At 36.6% G+C, this 19,444-nt stretch overlaps 1 long non-coding RNA gene across 1 annotated transcript; it reads right to left on the minus strand.

The window, feature by feature from the left end:
- Nucleotides 1-11,680: 11,680 nt before the first annotated feature.
- LOC121416117 lies at nucleotides 11,681-19,147 on the minus strand. The gene is made up of 5 exons (XR_005970101.1): nucleotides 18,841-19,147; nucleotides 16,761-16,851; nucleotides 15,960-16,102; nucleotides 14,631-14,718; nucleotides 11,681-13,252 (listed from the first exon to the last, which is right to left on the minus strand). It is a non-coding gene; the product is annotated as an uncharacterized LOC121416117 (long non-coding RNA).
- Nucleotides 19,148-19,444: the final 297 nt, after the last annotated feature.

Consider the following 19,444-nt stretch of genomic DNA (forward strand, 5'->3'; position numbering starts at 1 on the left):
CAATCAGATTATTCAATACTAAACTAATACAGAGAATTTTTTCCAACTCTTTCACTTAAATGCTTTATATCATACATGTACATGAAACTGTGAGGCATCAAAACGGTTATTCATGGGCAAAGTAATTGATTTAAAATAACAGTTTAGATTATAAATGGAAAGATGACTGAAGAAGTTGTTAGATTGGATGTAGATCATGCAAGTACCTCTGCTGGTCGTCGAACAATAGCTCGGTTGGCGTGAAAGACAAACCATCTACAACGACCATCTCGGTGTTCGGAACAGAAGTGCCATTTTTCGTTGATACTGATGCTATTTTATTATAATTCCAATAAGACATGAAGATAACTCTCAATTCGTTGGCGACAGCGATACACCCGAATCCTAAATTTATGTTAACAGTAATAAAACATATTCCGTGTTAGATTACTTCTCCGTCCTTTCATGATCATGTTGGATCCAATAGTTCTAATCAACATGGGCACTGAATCAAAGAGGAAGTAAAGCAATGTTCAGAGTTACTTCTCATATTCTTCTAAAAGTTTTGTTCCTAAAGTTCAACGGATCCGTTTCTTGAATGTGACATCGAAATCACATTGTATTGCAGTAGACGGAATAACAGGTGGAACGCCCTTGCTAGTCTCACTGATGGAGCAATATTGACCTTGTGATGCTAAAATATCAAACATTTATCTTTTTCAATCTTTGAATATGCATTGCAATGACCTAGGACCATAACAGAAGATACAAAGTTTATCGGCCTGGGAACTTGATACTACTTTCAAAACTGACAATATATTTTTTTTAATGAGGGGAGAAACGTTCGATGGCCTCAATGACATTTAAACTTTGCTGTTAAGCATATTACTGATATAATACAATTTATAATCTCCAATAATCATCTTAGAAATTTTAATTCAATTTTTACACAATGACTTTAAAACAATGAATAGAATATGGAAACTTTATTGGTTAACTGATCTCAAATAACTTAAGACCCTTTCCAGGTAACCTAGGAATGTACTCGTGTGATTAAACGTGATAAGCATTCTATCAAAAAATACTCATACACGGGGTCATACATTAGATGAACCAAGTTCACACAAAGCTTATTATTTCACTTAAAGTTTGTTAATAACATGGCTTTCTCGTTGCCACGAAAGCCATTAATTACCACCGGGAAACACTGGAGAGGCAAAAAGGATGAAGCATCCCGCAGATGATATGACATTATTCCCGTTTCTCCAGCTGTTAAATAGTATACTAATAGCGCCTCCAAATTGCTCATGAAACATTTACATGCCTCAATTTTACCATAGTTCGAATTCAATAAAGGTGGTTTAATCTTACTTTCATTGCTGAGTCGAAAGACCTTTTCCCTGTTGGTTCCATCTTTTTCAGCACGATAAATGGTTCTAAAGTCGACCCAGTATATCTTGCCAGAACCAGCATCGTACTTCAGATCTCTAGGATTGGCCGAAGCAGGAATGGCGTCAAATACTAATTCATCGTCTAGGTTAGCGGTGATAATACTTGAGGATGTGTTTGACACGAATATTATTCCGGAGACTTCTGAAAGCAAAATATAGCTATGTAGTGAAAGGAGGCGTTCACAATTTAGTTCTGTCGTCAAAAATATCAAATCTCGCGAGACTTTGGGCTAGAGTTTTCATTATTCAAGGATTATATTGTCTATTTTGGAATAGACTTTGACTCCATTTTGTTCCGTCCATGTATTATGGACGGCGTGGCAAAGTGTAACCTAATACCTTGGTCATATTTGCTCCACGGCGGCCGTACGGCGAGTCAAAAAAAGCCGTTTTAACATTTTTTTTTTTGGGGGGGGGTCCAACTACATATAGGTGGGTTGAATCAAAATTGATAAAACGGCTGTTTTCGACTCGCTGTACGGCCGCTGTACAGCAAATGTGACCACGGTGTAACTGATATCAGACATGTTTAAGAATGATTAAAGGTTAAAACAGGGAACAATAGCCGGTTTTAATTTTGGGATCAGTCGACAGCTTCAATTCTTAATTGCCGCAATACCCCTGTTGATTCATATTTCTGTTTATGCATGTTTGGAATTGAAAAAAAAAATCAAGCTGTGTGAATCATCTTTCTTATAATATAGGACCTATAAGATTGGTTCAGTGAACTGTCTGTAGTGTAATAATAAACTATGTCGCTGCGTTAAGTATGATTTGCATGGTGAAAATGGATTTTTAAAAAGCATGGTCCTTGTTTCCTGATTGATGTGCTAATGGTGTGAGAACATAAATTATTTCCTCCCTGCTAACTCTGCTAAGTTCCTTCAACTTTGAATGAAATATTATATGTTGATATTTTTTTCGTACTTCGTAACCTTCATGTTTCATGAAGAGTAAAACTGGAATGAAAATTTGAATTTTGACATTTTAAACGGAACGAAAATAGAAAGTTTAAGCGGCAGATGAATAGAGGTGATCAGGATGGTATTCCAAACGATGTTCCTAAGTTAAAAGTTCCTAATGCCGAATCAGACTTTCGATAATTCTGATTCCATGTGTGTAAATTAAAATTCATGCAAAGTTTATAATCTGTTAAAATCTGGTTATAGTTATCGTAAAATTAATCCCCATGTGCTCCATGTGATAAAATAGACATGTACAATATCTCAGCTCTCAGAACTAGAACAGGTAACCAGTCAAAGCTGAAGGATATTTTATTATAAACGTCTCCCGGTAAACTTCAGTGGTATCCATGTCTATTACTCACTAGCCTTATGAGGATCCTGGGTAAAGATCGAAACACTTGTGGTGCCACCAATGGGGGCAGTGGTCAGAATGCTTTCGGGTGCTAAAGTGGACGTAAGCGTTGATGAATCTGTAGAGTTGGAAATCGACAAAACACAACTTTTGTCAATATACCTGTAGGTTTATGAACACAAAAGGCCAACAAGTAGACGAAAAGAGAAGAATTATCGAAGATAAACAATACGAGATAAAAAGTAAAGAATGGATGGTAAAAACTAATCTCGTTTAAGGCCTGGTCACACCGTCCGAACTTTGTTGGAGTGCTCCTTGAACAAGAGGGAGAGGGGGCCGAATTTCTACAAAGCTCGTCACCGCGCACAAAATGGGGAACAAGTGGAATGCCTCTGGCCGTCTCACCCGCATCACGCGATTCAACATAGCAGCAGTGCTGACTTTGAAAACTACTATAACTCGCACAAGATGTTCAGTGATACTTGGTTACTCTTATTTCCAAGTTTTATGAACTAGACCAACATACTTTTAAAGTTGTTATGGTAATTCAACAAATACCCCCAATTCGGTCAAAGTTAATTGACCCTAAATGACCTTTGACCTTGATCATGTGACCTTAAACTTGCACAGGATGTTTAGTGATACTTGATTACTATTATGTCCAAGTTTCATGAATCAGATCAAAAAACTTTTAAAGTTTTGATTGTAATTCAACAGATACCCCCAAATCGGCCAAAGTTCATTGACCCTAAATGACCTTTGACCTTGGTCATGTGACGTGAAACTCATGCAGGATGTTTGGTGATACTTGATCAACCTTATGTCCAAGTTTAATGAACTAGGTCCATATATTTTCTAAGTTATGATGACATTTCAAAAACTTAACCTCAGGTTAAGATTTTGATGTTGATTCCCCCAACATGGTCTAAGTTCATTGACCCTAAATGACCTTTGACCTTGGTCATGTGACATGAAACTCTAATAGGATGTTCAGTAATACTTGATTAACCTTATGGCCAAGTTTCATGAACTAGGTCCATATACTTTCTAAGTTATGATGTCATTTCAAAAACTTAACCTCAGGTTAAGATTTGATGTTGACGCCGCCGTCAGCAGGTGAGACAAAATGAAAAAAAAACAGGTGTTGCCTTAGCGGTGCACCACTGAAGCCGACGTTGCTTTAGCGTTCGTTTACCCTAGCGAGCGGTAAAATGGTTGATTTAGCGGTGAAGCGAGCGTTGATAGAGCGGGGCGTTCTTCGCATGCGGGCGTAGGCTCGGTGGGGGTGTAATATTGGTTAAGTGGCATACCGCTCTTTACTACGGAGCTGAACGGATCGCTTTGATAGTAGTTCTGATAGATTCTAAAACGGTTCCTGGTCCATTTCTCTCCGTTTGTATTCTGGTCCCGCCCCGACAGCTCCATACCAACGCAAAACCAAAGTTCCTCAACGGCAGACACGGTTCCAGCAATTCCGTTCCCGCTCGTAAAACGCTTGCAACTGCTCCGCCAAAGTGTTTGCAACGTTTAATCACCGTCGGGGCAACGCTTGCGAAGAAGCGGTGGTCCAGCGTTCAAGATTTCTGCGTTGGCCTAGCAGACAAAAGCGTCCACTAACTTGTGTTTAGCGGTGCCAAACTTTGACGGTGCTCAAGACTTTCGGAGCCGTAGGAGGGACCGTTAGCAGTGGCCGAGCGTTTACTGTGTTGCCTTAACGGGGACCAACTTCTGTTAAACTATGGTGAACTGTAACGAGCTGAGATGAATTTTGTCACCGCTCAAGGAACGCTCCGGTACAGTTCTGGCGGTGGCGGTGTGACCAGGCCTTTACAAGAAGAATGTAAGGAACATCTAATCAATTCATTTCTTAACAATGGAATAAAGTAACAACAAGTTATTATTTCTTAATCATAATGACGATTCTTAGTAGTGACGTAATGATCATAGTCATCGCCATTTTGGAGTTTTCGCTTCCACAACCCGCGACTGATTCATGACAAAAGACAACCGAGAAGTCTATGTCCAAATTTTGTGAATCCAAATAGCTGTTTCGTCTGGGACTCTCGACAGACGACATGCTTGTAAGTTTTCGGGTCAGCTCTGAAACTATTTGTTCCGGTTCACAAATTTACTATCAAGACTTACATGTACCAGCTGTTCATTGTCATTTGACACACATCTTTATCTACCACGTTTTTTAATCCGTTGCGTGTCGTGGAAGTAAAAACTCCTCATTATTGCTATTACTTGGGACCTTTCGCAATCATCACGGACGCTAGTATTAGGGTCCCCTAACACAAAAGTTAACGCTTAATCATACACTTGATTTTTAAGATTGATTGTGCATTACAGTCAATAGAATCAAACGTAGAAAACTGCTCTACGATCAATGCTAAGCTTTGTGTAACAGGGGGGTTACAGGCCCTACAAATCTGCTTTTCGTGTGCAAAATCCCTTTCCGCGACACCCGTACCGCATACATGCATGTATATTACGACTGATGGCTGGAGATATTCAAAATGCAGAACCTAAAATAGATTTATGACATGGAGAAGAAAGTGGTTTTTCAAACAAATCGAGAACATATTGAGTGAGGAAAAACTTACTGAATGAAGGCTTAAATATATATCATTACAGTCCATCGAATCGATATTACATTTAATGTGGATTATTGGTGGATCACTGGCAATTTATTTCATGGATAAGATCAACCTCTCCAGCCGAACATTTCGCATGCGTATATGTACACATCATATGCGATACCTTTGAACTCGTTTCCTTTTGTTTCTTTTGTTTCTTTGTTTCTTTTGTTTACTCCTTATACACAAACGATATGCCTCTCGCACACGATGTGAGGGGCATTATGTTTTACATTCCCCAGAAATGGGGATTAGATTCAAATTCCGGGGGACCACTTCCATTGATGAGTGGATACCAGGCACGGCCATGGGGTTTCGAAAAGTACCCTAAACATGCTAAACAAGGGAAGCAATTCTTTTCCAGATTATGAAAATGCATCTCTTAACAAGTATTTGGCTTGTGAAACCCTACAAGTATTGAATATATATCCCTTATTTTAGCATTTTAAACATCGTTTTGACACCCTTATAACGTTACATAGGCCTATATACGTAACGTACCTGCCCACTCTGTCCCCTTTTACGGGTGGTCGCTACTGGTATCCACTAATCAATGGAAGTGGGCCCCCCGGGCGGCCTCTCGAGCTCTAGGAGGAGTCAAATGTGGCTTTGGAAAGTCGTCCTCAATCGGATAAATCGCTGTTACCATAGTAGCAACCAGAATTTTGCACACGAAACGCATATTGAATGTTTCCGTCGCAGATGCGAAACGAAAAAAAATCTCATGTCACACAATTTGCATTGCAGGACTGAGTTTTACGACCATAATGACGGGCCCAAAAAGTCCCTTCCAAAGTCAACGACCGTTGTAAATAAGCGTCCGCGTCCTCAAACGAAAGGTCGGGACTATTACATGTATCGCCACCACTCATTCCCTCACTTTGATCACAAAGTGTTCCTGTGTATCCAGTTGAACAATGGCACGTGTAACCCGTAATAGTCTCCTCACACCAGCCGTTGTCACAAGGGTGTTGGTAACAGTCTGTAATGGATGAATAAACTCATTATGCTCAAATGCCAATCTATGAATAACTTATCAAAGTCATTTTTGTTAATAATGCAAAGAGAGTGTTTAAATGGTTATGTTTCATTTTAATAATCTAAATCTAGTCTGGAGATCCAGAACACAAAAACATTTGAAAAAAAAATTATTTCAAATCTTAAAACGGGGACGATTCTTAAAAATCGTTTGTTCCGTGTCAATACGTTCGTTCAATTAATTACAGGAAAAAAATGCCAATAATTTCCATAATTATCGTATATCGTCATACACTTTTCTTGTACAAAAATTGGAAAATAAGTATCAATTGTAATACTCTGGATGTGTATCCCAGCACCGCCCCTTCCCCCTTGAAAATTGTTCAGCTGCCCTTTGCTGGATAGGAAACGCGGACAGTTTTATTTGTTCAATACTCGAATTCATGCTATTCATCATGGCTGTGGCTCATCACTGTTAACTCCTTTTTTTAAGCACACCATACATGTCATACAAATACCTGGAAATTTGCACATCCTATTCCCAGGTGGTATATTCAGTGTATTTTCTCTCTCATTACACCCTCGAGAGTAAGATAAAGCAGGGATGATCTTTGGAATGGTCTGTAACATCTGTCCGTTTGGATTCTCTTTCTTCTTACACTCGATGAACATTGGCAAGGTGTAGTTCTGCTTTGAATCGTCAGTGCAGCATGTCTTGATTGTTTCACCTATCACGAGGTGGGCTGTGATAGCCAAAAGGTAAATTAGAATACTTCGATATCTCTCTAGATCACGACTTTATGGGGCGTCTTTGAATACAACTTATTAGCCAAGTTCAGGCTATTAAATCAAGCAGTGGAAAATGCCAAAGGAAAAATAGTCTAGTGAAGAGAAAATGATAATTGGGTATCCAATGATTTCAATGAATTTTCTGCAGATGAACTTCGTCATAACGAAATTAGCATTCTTCATGTATGACAAAAGTCATATAGTCGCGTACTTTAAGAGATTTTGCCCGCAAATGCCTTTTTGTTGCTAATCCTTACGTCATTTTAATTATAAAAAGCGAATAATAGGCAATCCATTTTAGATCTACAACTTGTATTGCTTTTGTTTTTCACAAATTGATTTGCTCATTACATCACATCATCTACTTAATACTTTATTTCAATTTTAATTCTGGGTTGATAATAGTCCCCGTAATGTATTGAATTTAATCTAGCTGAATTACGATATTTTTTCAGATCAGATATAACTGAACCCCAAAAGAATGTGTGATTGAATTGAATTTTATACGTTTGACTTAATTTAATAAAGACAACGACAATTATGTAAAATCAAAATTTAGATAGAAATTCAACTGGATTATTAAAACCTAAAAAAATATATAAAAAGGCATTAATACATACCAATCAATAAGCAAGAAACGGAGGAAGATATGAACCTCCAGAAAAGGAAACGTTTTCCACTCTGTGGTTAAAAAAATAATTTTTAGATAATTTTCTTATGGAAAGAAAATGGCCCTAATTAGATATTCTTAATCAGTAAATTGGTACCCAAGTGGAGTCATGCAATTTTTGTTCTTATAATTTCACATTCTCCCATCCCTCTGGCATGTCTGGGACCAAAAAAATAATGCATTTTAACTCACCGAGAACCCTTCGGTAGACCCGCATCTCCTCAAAGAGCTATGTTCCCGTTGTATTTGTTCTATAGATTTGTTTTAATTATCTTTATTTGTATTGTTAATTATCAAATTGAATAAAAGAACAGAGTGTATATGCAACAATCAATAATAATCAATTACTCAAAGTATGCTTGGTCAGCAAGACACAAATAATATTTAAGTTTGTAAACTGTATAAAAATCAAGATATATTTCAAATTAATTCTTACCATTTTGAAGATTCCCACAAGCACTTCGTCTATAGTCGTCTATGTTAACTGTTAATATGGTAAAATATAAGGGAAGATCGACTAGGTTGCTATAATAGCAACCTCTCGGTGCCTCACTACAGCACGTAAAATAGAATCAGATGGGTGTTTATGTCTTTTTTAACTCATTAAAAATACTAAAAGAGTTAAAATGTCACGTAATACATTTTTCGCTCTCAAATGCCACTTGAGTTTCCAATATGACTCGAGGTTTCTGGCAATATAATTTTCGCAGTTATAACAAAAAATTGTAAAAAATAAGTAAGATCTTGATCCAAATAATTTTTGTATTGCATTGGAGATTCAGTCGCTGGATACTTTTATAATCACACTCTTACCTAATGTATTGATCGCTTCGACATTGAAGTCCAATTTAGATTATTAATGTATACTCAATTAATTAAAAGTACAAATTACTGCATTGCCACAAGCATGATGTATATGAAGTTTAGTAATTAGATATGCCAACGTAATCAACCGTTGATATTTGTTGAACAAACGATGATTCAATAGAAGATCGTTGAATAATCTGATTGTATGTATCTGAAGTTTGTTTACCTTATTACAAATTTCAAAGTAATCAAATGATCAATGTCTAATTCAGAGATCGGTTGTTTTCTATTGCCTACCCATGTAGCTAGATTAGTACATGTAACTCCAATCATATTCCATTTTTTTTATTTATTTATTTACCACTTGTGGGATGGAACACCCTATCAGCACAATGCTGTTTTTCGTAGGGGTCCATTAGCATTCAGCATACAGCAGTACATTACAGGAACATGGGGTTTCCTTAAAAATAGACCAGTTCGTAGTTACTTCATGGACAATTTTGTTAAAATGACCTTTCACTTCTTTAATTATGATAGGCAGATTTCAAAGTAAGATATTACGTATGCATGCCTTACACAGCGGGATTAAGAAATTGAATAGACCATGTGACTAGAATAGCACATCAACGAACACTCTATGAAGGTATTTGTTGCATTTCTCCTTTGAATGCATATTACAGGATGTTGTACAATGTACTTGGCAAAATGTGAAATATAACAGTCATTCGTGGACGGACGCATTGTTTTTTTTTGTGGATGTGAATGAAAAAACACAATTCAAAAGAATATATGAATAATCAAGACATCGAAGTTGGTGCTATTCTCATTAGATTTTAAACCACCATGTCACTTTAGTACAAATGACCATCCTCTGATCATGCGCAAAATCTTCTGTTCATGCGCAGAGTGGAACTACTAATTATTGCACTGTTAATCTGGCTGTGTAAAATCTTACACAACCTGTGTAAATTCTTACACAACCGCTGCATCATATATGAACCCAGCAACGGTTGTGTAAAACTGTACACAACCCGGGTTGTGTACATTTTTAAGTAGCAGTTGTGTAAATTTTCTACACATGAATTGTGTAACCATAATTTTACACAGCCAGGTTGTGTAAATTTTCTACACATGAATTGTGTAACCATAATTTTACACAGCCAGGTTGTGTAGGTGCTTTTCACAGTAGTTGCTTAAAACTTACACATGAGTTGTTGAAATTTCATTTTACACAACCAATTGTGTTAGACAGGCCACTCTTTGACACATACATGTATACATACAGACATAAAGAATTGTGTGTTATGATGTACAGTATTTATTTCCATTCATAAATCAATTCCATACGTTCTTCCAAATGCATCAAAAATACATTTTCATGCAATACATCAAACCGTAAATAAAATCAATTTAACCAATTTCAATGGTTTTAAAGTATACAAACATGTACTTTCACAATTTTTAAAGGAATATTTAGCAATTTCACACTGAATTTACATGTCAGTAGAATGAATACCGTACAAGTAAATAATACCGCAACACTCCTTTCTCTAAATAAAATAATTGACACTTTCTGATCCTGTTTCCTGAGAGTATTTGCATATAAACTATTTTTGCCCTATTAATTCAACAAATCCAGTCAGCCTGTGCTTCTGGTCAATTTTATATACTACTGAATATACTTGCATGTTCTTAAAACAAATTTGACAGCGTGCTTAATTTTTCTATATTTTGCTTCTAGACTATACAGGGCTCTATACTCTTACAATTGCTGAACGATCAATTTTTATTTTCTTAGGCAATTCATATACTGAAAAAATAACATCAGTCTATATAAATTTTCATGAAAGAGGGCTCATATCATGGTTTTATTTTTTTCCCCAATAATTTCTCTCATTTTATATAGAAAATAAAAACAAGAAGAAAACCAATTCCTGATCACCAAGCCTAGCATTATAATAAGTAAATATTCACTATTAATCACTGATTTTTTTTAAATCCCAAAATGGCATGAAGACATTTAACATCATGGAGCAAAAATATGAGATGAAGAATGCCAATCTAAGTATTAACCCTAAAAAGACTGGGGGGGGGCTGAATCAGTCCCCCCCCTCAACATTTTTCACGATAAATCCGCCGCGCAAAATTTTTTGACCGCGTCGTTTGCTGACTTTTTACTTTCAAGACTCACGCAACTTTTGAGACCAAAATTGTGACCCCCGAGTACGTGGTTTCGAAATTACGCAACATTTCATAAGTGCATGCTGACCCAAATTTACTCAAAAACGTGAATTTGTGTACAGATCCAATGCAAATGGTGTTTTCATCCCAAATTCATAAATGTATCATTATTTTTCCTTTTACTGCTTAAAATCAATCAATTTCATCTTTTTTATGGTCAAAATAATGTCCCAGACAATTTCCATTGAAAAAAACAATAAAAAACAAAAAGTCGAAAAACAGGAAATACATAAGAAATTTAGAAAACAATAGAATACATAAGAAAATAAATGTGATGCTGAATTTTTTGAAAATAAATTTGATCAGATGCCTATCTAGAGTATGTGAAACAAGAACTAGCATTTCAGGGGCATTATTTTATTAATTAGAGCATACTTATGATTTTATGCATAAATTAGCATAATTAATGAGACATGAGATTTTTTACAGAATTTGATGTTATAGTTTTGTATGTAGTGCCATGGGTAATGCGTGTGCCAATTTTCGTCGCGATCGCGCGATCGACGGCCAAGATCATAAGGGGGGGGGGGCTGAAACAGCCCCCCCCCCCCGTCTTCTTAGGTGTCGAAATAGCCCAGTCTATTTAGGGCTATTTTTTTTTTTTTGCAAGAGACTTGAACGTAAAAAGTCATCGAGTTACGCGGTCAAAAAAATTCGCGCGGCGGATTTATCGCGAAAAATGTTGAGGGGGGGGGGCTGAATCAGCCCCCCCTCCCCAGTCTTCTTAGGGTTGAACTATATCCGACATGCACTCAAATATTTGAGAAGGACTTGTTGCTCTCAGAAAAGAAGGCATTATTGGTGATGGACTGTGAGGTTGTAATCTGTTTACATATTCCATAGATATGTAGATATGTTTAAACATATCGATACATTTTGATGACATTTGAAGTTGGACACAAAAGTGAAACAATTTTTCAGCTACTTAATCCGTTTTATAGTAATATCTATACAATGTTTGACTTCTCTCATTGTTGAATTTTCAATAGATATTTGACTACATAGACAACTTGGCAACAATATTTCAGTGAAACATCTGCAGTAATATAAACCAGTTTCGACTGATCTCAAACTATGTTAAATACGTATATGTTTAACCTATCAATTATGAATTAAGGCCCCGTTGATACGTTTTTCCTTGTTCATAACCCTTAAATTTTGCTGTATTCTCTTTTCATTGAAAACAGCCAATTTTAATGGGAGAAGTGATAAATCAAAAGCTTCCTGACTGTTATAACTTGAAGAGGATCACAGGCAATTTGCATGAGAAAATTTCATATACCGTAAGCCAAAAATATAACAAGAGCTGGAAAGTAAAAAGGCAGTCCCCATCTCAAAGTCCTTGATTGATCCAGATGTGACATAACCAATAACTCTCACATTTAGCTATCATATTCCATTTAACTTTCATCCATAAACAATGTAAACATTTGCAAAAATATAAATAAACAATACCAGGTTGTTTGTATGTGTGTCAACACATATGTTGCAATTTAGTCCAGATATCCATCCAGATGAGTTTTTGTCATTTTCACATTGATACTCTGTCATGGTTTGAAAAAAGGAAGTGACAGCTTTCTCAAAACTTTTTTAATATTTTTTTTACTTTACGAGACGTACTTGACATGTGAGCAACAAAAGTAATATTTCTTGACTTTTGAATTATGAAATACTGTTTAGTCAAAAGGAAGCAAGTGACAAATTATTATGGGAACAGATAATTCAATGTATCTGCAGAACCTGATTCCCCCCCCCCCCCCATAATTTGGGAGTGCTCATTTTGTGAAGCAAAACAGAGTAATGACACCTGGCTTTTGAATTATGAGCATTTGTGTTCCGCACCCCCAAATGCTCATTTTGTGAAAAAAAACTTGCTTTTCTGTGTTAAGTAGCTTATAAGCTTTCAAATGGTATATGATTTGTCCATTTCAGTTTTGGTTACGGTCTAAGTCTTTAATCATTAACAAGGAGAATCAAGAGAAATCGCCTATTTAATACAAAACTACTGTTACTTGCTTCCTTAGTACTGAATGCTGCCTATTCAGACTAAAATTCCTTCTTGATGTTGCCCAGCAAGGTTCAAAAGCTGAGCAGGACAACACCACTCAAAGCACCGGGAGGCAATTCATACACCAATTGCTGGAGCATTTGCCATGCAGGAAAACACTGGGTGTGGTAGTCAACATCCAGCACATAGGTTAACTTAAAGCAGACATCTATAGCTTGCGTGATGGAAGTACATGTACACTGGACGGTGTTACGCTCGATAATGACAAAACCTGGCTCGGTTTCCACCGGGTGCCTCCAAGGATCAACAAGAAAGGCTGTGGTCGATCCTTTGCATCAAGATCGGCCAAATAATATTCAATGGATGTTCCTTCCTGTATTGAACAGATGAGATTCAAGGGAAAGTTGACTAAGTGCAGGCAATTTACTCTGTCATGATCAAAATGTTCTTTTCATAAAATAATATATTTTCAGCTTCTCAATAAATGACACATAATGAGATTAAATCAACATTTTACAAACACAGAAAAGAAAATATGTCATATTGGATTGCACCCCCAATAGGTGGTTTAGTTACATTTTGTGCTTGAATTCGAAGTAAACTATTTTTTCCTAGTTAACAGAACTATTGAAACTACCATGACATGTTTAGCATCATATTGCAACTGTGTTGGCAAGCTATTAGCCTGCAATGTTTCAATAATATAAATCCCATTGCCCCCCCCACCACAAAAAAAAATAAAGTAGTAAATATATAATTAATAAATACATAAATTTTAAAAATAAATATCTTGGCCCCTAAACAAGTTGTAGCCAAAATATGATCTCGGGGGAAAAAGCTTGTGGGGAAAAATACCCTAAACACGTTTGGCTAGTCTTTAAAAAAAAGCCTTGGGGAAAACATACCCTGAATATGTTTGACCCTGCGATTGACCATTAACCAGTCTTTCAAAACCACCCTTTTTCTTTAAAATCTGTGTTTTTGATACCCTTAGCAAGTCCACGCGTGGACCGCGTCCAAAACTAAAAAAACACCCCTTTAAACGCGTTTTTTGGTCACGCGTGTGTACAGCAATATGTTTGACTGCTCCCCCACCCCGGGATCGGGTGAAGGGTTTTCTTTTTTTTGTCAACAGGAATTTGGCTGATTAGGTAGTAAGTTTTGAACAAATTACCGGACAGGAAATTGACCCCCCCCCCCAAAAAAAAAAAAATTAAGGGTTAAATTTTAAGTTAAAAGACAGCATTTATCCATTTATTGTTGTTAAAAACGAATTCCTTGTCCGAAATAACATAGAAATTGACACAACATTGTTTTTCGGACGGCCACCCTTCAATTTCTTACTGCAATGCTAAGTTATGTGATAGGATGTCAAGATAAACAAAATGTGCCTTGCACACCATTTGATTTTTAGAGATTATAAATAATTCAAGGATTCTGGAGGGGTTGCTCTGCAGTCCACAGTAGTCAACAATTCTGCCATTAATCTCCTCTTTTCCTTAAAAGGCAACAGTGCGGGGGGGGGGGGGGGGCCTCCACTGCCTTTTCTGTGGTAATTCCGCTGCCCGAATTTTTTTGACCGTGCCGCTCACAGAGATTATACTTTCAAGTCTCGAGCATCTTTTGAGACCAAATTGAAAGCTCAACTAGTGCATTGTTTTACATCAAAGGGCTATTGTTTCGGGTTGCTTTTCTTATGTTTGCTATCCTTGCTTCCACAGCACCCCAAAACAAGAATACAAGATACTTACATATCCTGTGATTCCGTTGATGTCCTTCAAAATTTTGAATTGATCCACAAGGCTGTGCGCAAGGATTTCCTTCTCTTGTGATGGTGGGCTTTCAAAAAATAGGTGTAAAATAGATTGAATATACAAAACAAGATTTGATTTGATTAAAAATGCAAAAGATGAAATTTGCCAAAAAATATTAATAACATGTACTGAAAATATGATCAGAAGTACAATAGAATAAAGAGGTAAAGTCATATTAAGAGGTAGAGATAATGAAGTGTATCCCCATTTAAACAATATGTTTAAACTTGAAAAATTGGGCTGGTTTGGACTTTTTGAGACTGCATGTAAGTGAGTGGGCCTTCCAATCTCGTCTGCCAAAATCACAATCATGCTGATATCCGGCACTTGCATTTCATACGTGAACTACAAGTGTGAATTGAAGTTTGTAAGAAATAATTATTAAACAAATTTAACCATGCAAATTCCTACACAAAAATCTCCATATAAACAAGTCCACCCAAATACAAAGTTGATTGGAATAAATAGAGAAAAATTAAACAAGCATAATACTGAAAGTTTAATCAAAATCAGATGTAAAATAAGAAAATTTCAGTTTCACTTAATTTCACAAAACAATTACCTACATTATATGCACATCCTGGTAGATATACAAATTAGGCAACTGATGATGTAGGCCACTCACTATTTCTTTTGCATTTTGTTACATGCAATATGGAATATTTTAATTTTCTCCTTATTGTCATGATAAACAAAGTTTTATTCCTTCCTGAACAAGTGGAACTGCCAGTGTTTTAACGTTTTGTGGCTCAACCAAAAGGGGCCTTATTGTAAAATCTGTGAAAATTGAAATATTACATTATTCATACAATAAAACAAAAAAGAAATAGTGACAACATCAACTCTCTCATTTGCATATCACTGAGTTGTGCTGTTTTGTGAAAAATAAGCAAAACTAAAATGTCATTACTTCCTTATTTTACAACAGATTTTGATGAAATTTTCAGTTTTATTCTGATTTTTTTCTATTGAATCTAGGGATTTTTTTCTGGGATGGACTAGCCCTTTAATTTCACTTGGTGCATTTCAGGATAATTAAGCAAAAGTCTGGGGTGCCAGATGAACTGCTATTTCTAATCACTTGAGTGAGGTTATTTCATGTTGATGGCAAGGCATGAGTGAAGGTTCCCTTCTTTTTAATCTGAGCTTCAAACAGGTGAGAAAAAAAAAAATTTTGAGCGTGCAGCAATCTATAGGGGACGTAATGACTGATCGAAGAGATATGCAGAGGAAATAGGCGCAAATTTAACCCCCAAATACACTTACTTCCATCAATGCTCTTCAATTAGATGGCTAACCAACACTCGGTTGAGTTGAATTCTCTCGCTGTTGTTTAGAACCCATCCTCGAGTTAATGCCTCCAGCAAGCCCCTTCCGTTTCTACCTTTCAAAATGATGCTTTCAACATCCTGAATAGAAATCAATTTTATAAATCTATTATGATTATCATCATTTTGATTGATATAGCTCAGCCAAACAGCCCTCTATGACCCATATAACATCAATGGGGCAAGATCTGTAAACAAGTATGGTCAGTTCCCCATATCTGCGCGGTCTCCCAAGTCTGCGCACCCACCTATCTGCACGATTCTAGTAAAAGATACACAACAAGCATGAACTTTACACATGCAATACATAGACAGGTATTCATAAAAAATTCCTGAATCGTGTGCAAAGTGAATGAGTGCGCAGACATGGGGTTATACCATTTTTTTTTCAATCTGAAAATGACTGCCCAAGGTTTTTTCAAGGAAATTCTATATTTTCTTTCATTTTTCAATGAGAAATTGGGTACACTTTAATACTCTTTATAATATAAGGAACATTACTAACCAAAATATTTTGTGAAATCAGAAAAAAATTATGTTAAATCTTAACTCAAATTGTTAGGTGCGCAGACTTGGGGCCCACCATCATGTTTTACCGTAGGCTTAACCATTAAAACAATTTAAAAATTGTCAAAGCAATCAATCAATTGAATCATGTACATGGAATGATTTAGCTACAAACGGTATACATGTAGATCTAACACCCCACATTCATATTTATAGTCTTACAAATACTTACAAATTCATAGGGGCTTCTGACCCTTTCTTGGTTTTGGTGTCGTTTTATCTTGCAAAACTGGATCCTCATCCTCACTCAGCTCCATAGGCCTCTGAAATTACAAAGTACAAAAATCACTTTAAAAGACATTTTACAGCTACATGTAAAGTGAGATCCATGCCATTTTCACCAAATTATGACAAGTAACAAAATATATTGCCACATATTTAAGTTTTCTACTTTATTCATGCCATCTTTAACTGTAACTCTAACGTTAGAGTAAAACAAATTTATCAAGAGATGTTGCAATGCGGGAGCGGACGGCTTCGGCAACTTCTGGGTTGCACATCGCATGCGGTGCAATTCAGCAGCATGCATTGACTTTAATTTGAATGTCGAATTAAAGGTGGGGGATGTCGAATGTTGGGCGTAAAACATGGCGATTCATTTCAAGATTTTATTACCTATTGAGATAGAATTATAAAATGACCATGGCATTGCAATGAATTAAAAATAGACAAATATATTTAACAAATATTGCTGCAAACATCATTTTCTGAAAAGAAATTTATTTTTAGAACCAAAAATATTGCATAAAAGCCTAACTTGATCTAGAAAAAACATCCAACTTAGTCGGCACATGTCGAATTTTGGCGAATCTTTAATGCTTGAAATCGAATCCTTGATTGTTTCTACACTTGACTAGTAGGCCCATAGGGTGGCTGGAGAAAAAAATTATTTTTCTTATTTCAAGAAAATATCACATTTTCTTTGTGAATTTGAAGAGAAATGACCTTCAGACCTACAGAAATGTAACATTTTTGAAAAAAATCCAATTATTGGCTGCAAAAAAGAAGAATGAAATTAGGTCAATTTTCAGCATTTTTCTGCCATAGACTGTGTAGTTAAGAAATGGACACACACAAATCCAAATTTTTAGCTTCCGAGAGCTGTTATAAATTTAGTATTAATGCCAAAAACTTGTCCATAAAGAGTCAAATAGGATTTTTTATGCTCTTTCTGATGGTATGATTTTTATAAAGATTTGGAAACCAGATCACAATGAAAAATTGCGACAAAGTGAAAAAATTGTGCAAAACAGAAATTTCATTTTCCCATAGAAAACGCATGGGGAAATGGCAATCTCAACACACACAAAAATAAGGGTTTGCAATTTATCTCTAAATCCTTATTTAGAATGATCATATAAACTTGTCCTTACTGTCAAAAGAAGCCCCTGAATTTTTTCTTTCCATACATGCCAAACACAAGTTAATAATCAATTCAGATCACATTTTTCTAGTAGCCTGAACATCCCGAAAAATATGTGCCATATTTTCCCCTAAATCAGCCTGTTTTATGCTGACACTTTTCAGTGTGGCTTCAGACACCCTACTAGTAGGCCCATAGGCCCTATCACAGTTTCAATCTAAGTTAGATTGGATCTGAGTGACAGTGATAGAATTAGAAACAATTAAGGCTTCAACTTCAAGCATAGAGTCTATCCCCCCAAAACAAGAGAAAATATGCCAAGCATTACCCACATTATTTGACCACACAGGGGTTACTAATAGTAATAGGCTTGGTCACATTTGCTCTACTACGGGTACGACGGCCGTACGGCGAGTCAAAAACAGCCGTTTTATTCATTTTTGTTCAAACCACCTAGGCCTACCGGTATATTTAGCTGGTACAAAAATGTTAAAACGACTGTTTTCGACTCGCCGTACGGCCGCCGTAGAACAAATGTGACCATGGTATAACTCAGGACAAAGTTATTCATAACCTTGTACACCGGATAAGTGGTTCGTTCAACCATGCGGTAGGTAGAACACCGCACCGCTGAATTCGCATCGCCGACCAGCTGCGGACTGAGAAGGCCAGGTACCGGTACGGCGCCTGTATACGCGGTAGCCAATCAATCGCACACGCACCACTCGCACTCAGTCTCAGTCATGCACTGTCGATCCAACTCAGTGCTCTCTAACGTTAGATCTGTAGCTAAAGCAAGCTTACTTAATTCCACATTCGACCACACTCGGATCCATCACAATCTACATTACACTTTCTTATTAAAAATACTTCCAAAAATCACACTTACCCTCAAAATTTTTGACGGCTGACGTGACTCGAACCCCCAATCGCAAAGCAATTCCTTGGCACTCTCCATTTTGGATATCAAAAGTTTGCGTAAAACTTTTATGACAGCTGATTGGCTGTCTCAAGTCACGTGGTAAATTTATGTACACAACTGTTGTGAAACGGGGTGCTTGGCGGGAATTGACGTGAAATCGTAACCTCTTATTGAAGAAAACTCTTTACGCAACCAATATTTAACGTAACTCGGGTAAGATTACGCAGGGTTGTGAAAAAAAAATACACAACCGTTCGTACACAGCACCGATTTTACACAGCGGTCTAACAGTGTGCTCGATGAGAGGCAAAGGTTGGTGGGTTTTTGGTTGTTGTTGCTGTTTACGAGTATGGGGTGTGCGAGGGTGTGAAAGTGATGATGGTGACCGTGCGTACTTTGTGTATGTGTGTGTGAAAAAATCAAATGTTCATGAAGATATTTGTATATATGTGTGTTTATGTATGTGTGTCTGAGGGAATTTGGTTGTGGGTGTATGTGTATAATTATTTCTACCGCCATGGCATAATTATGCAAATGTATGTTAAAGCTAGGGATGCAATGACAATATGTT

Source organism: Lytechinus variegatus, chromosome 5 (assembly GCF_018143015.1).
Source record: "Lytechinus variegatus isolate NC3 chromosome 5, Lvar_3.0, whole genome shotgun sequence".
Classification (NCBI taxonomy): domain Eukaryota; kingdom Metazoa; phylum Echinodermata; class Echinoidea; order Temnopleuroida; family Toxopneustidae; genus Lytechinus; species Lytechinus variegatus.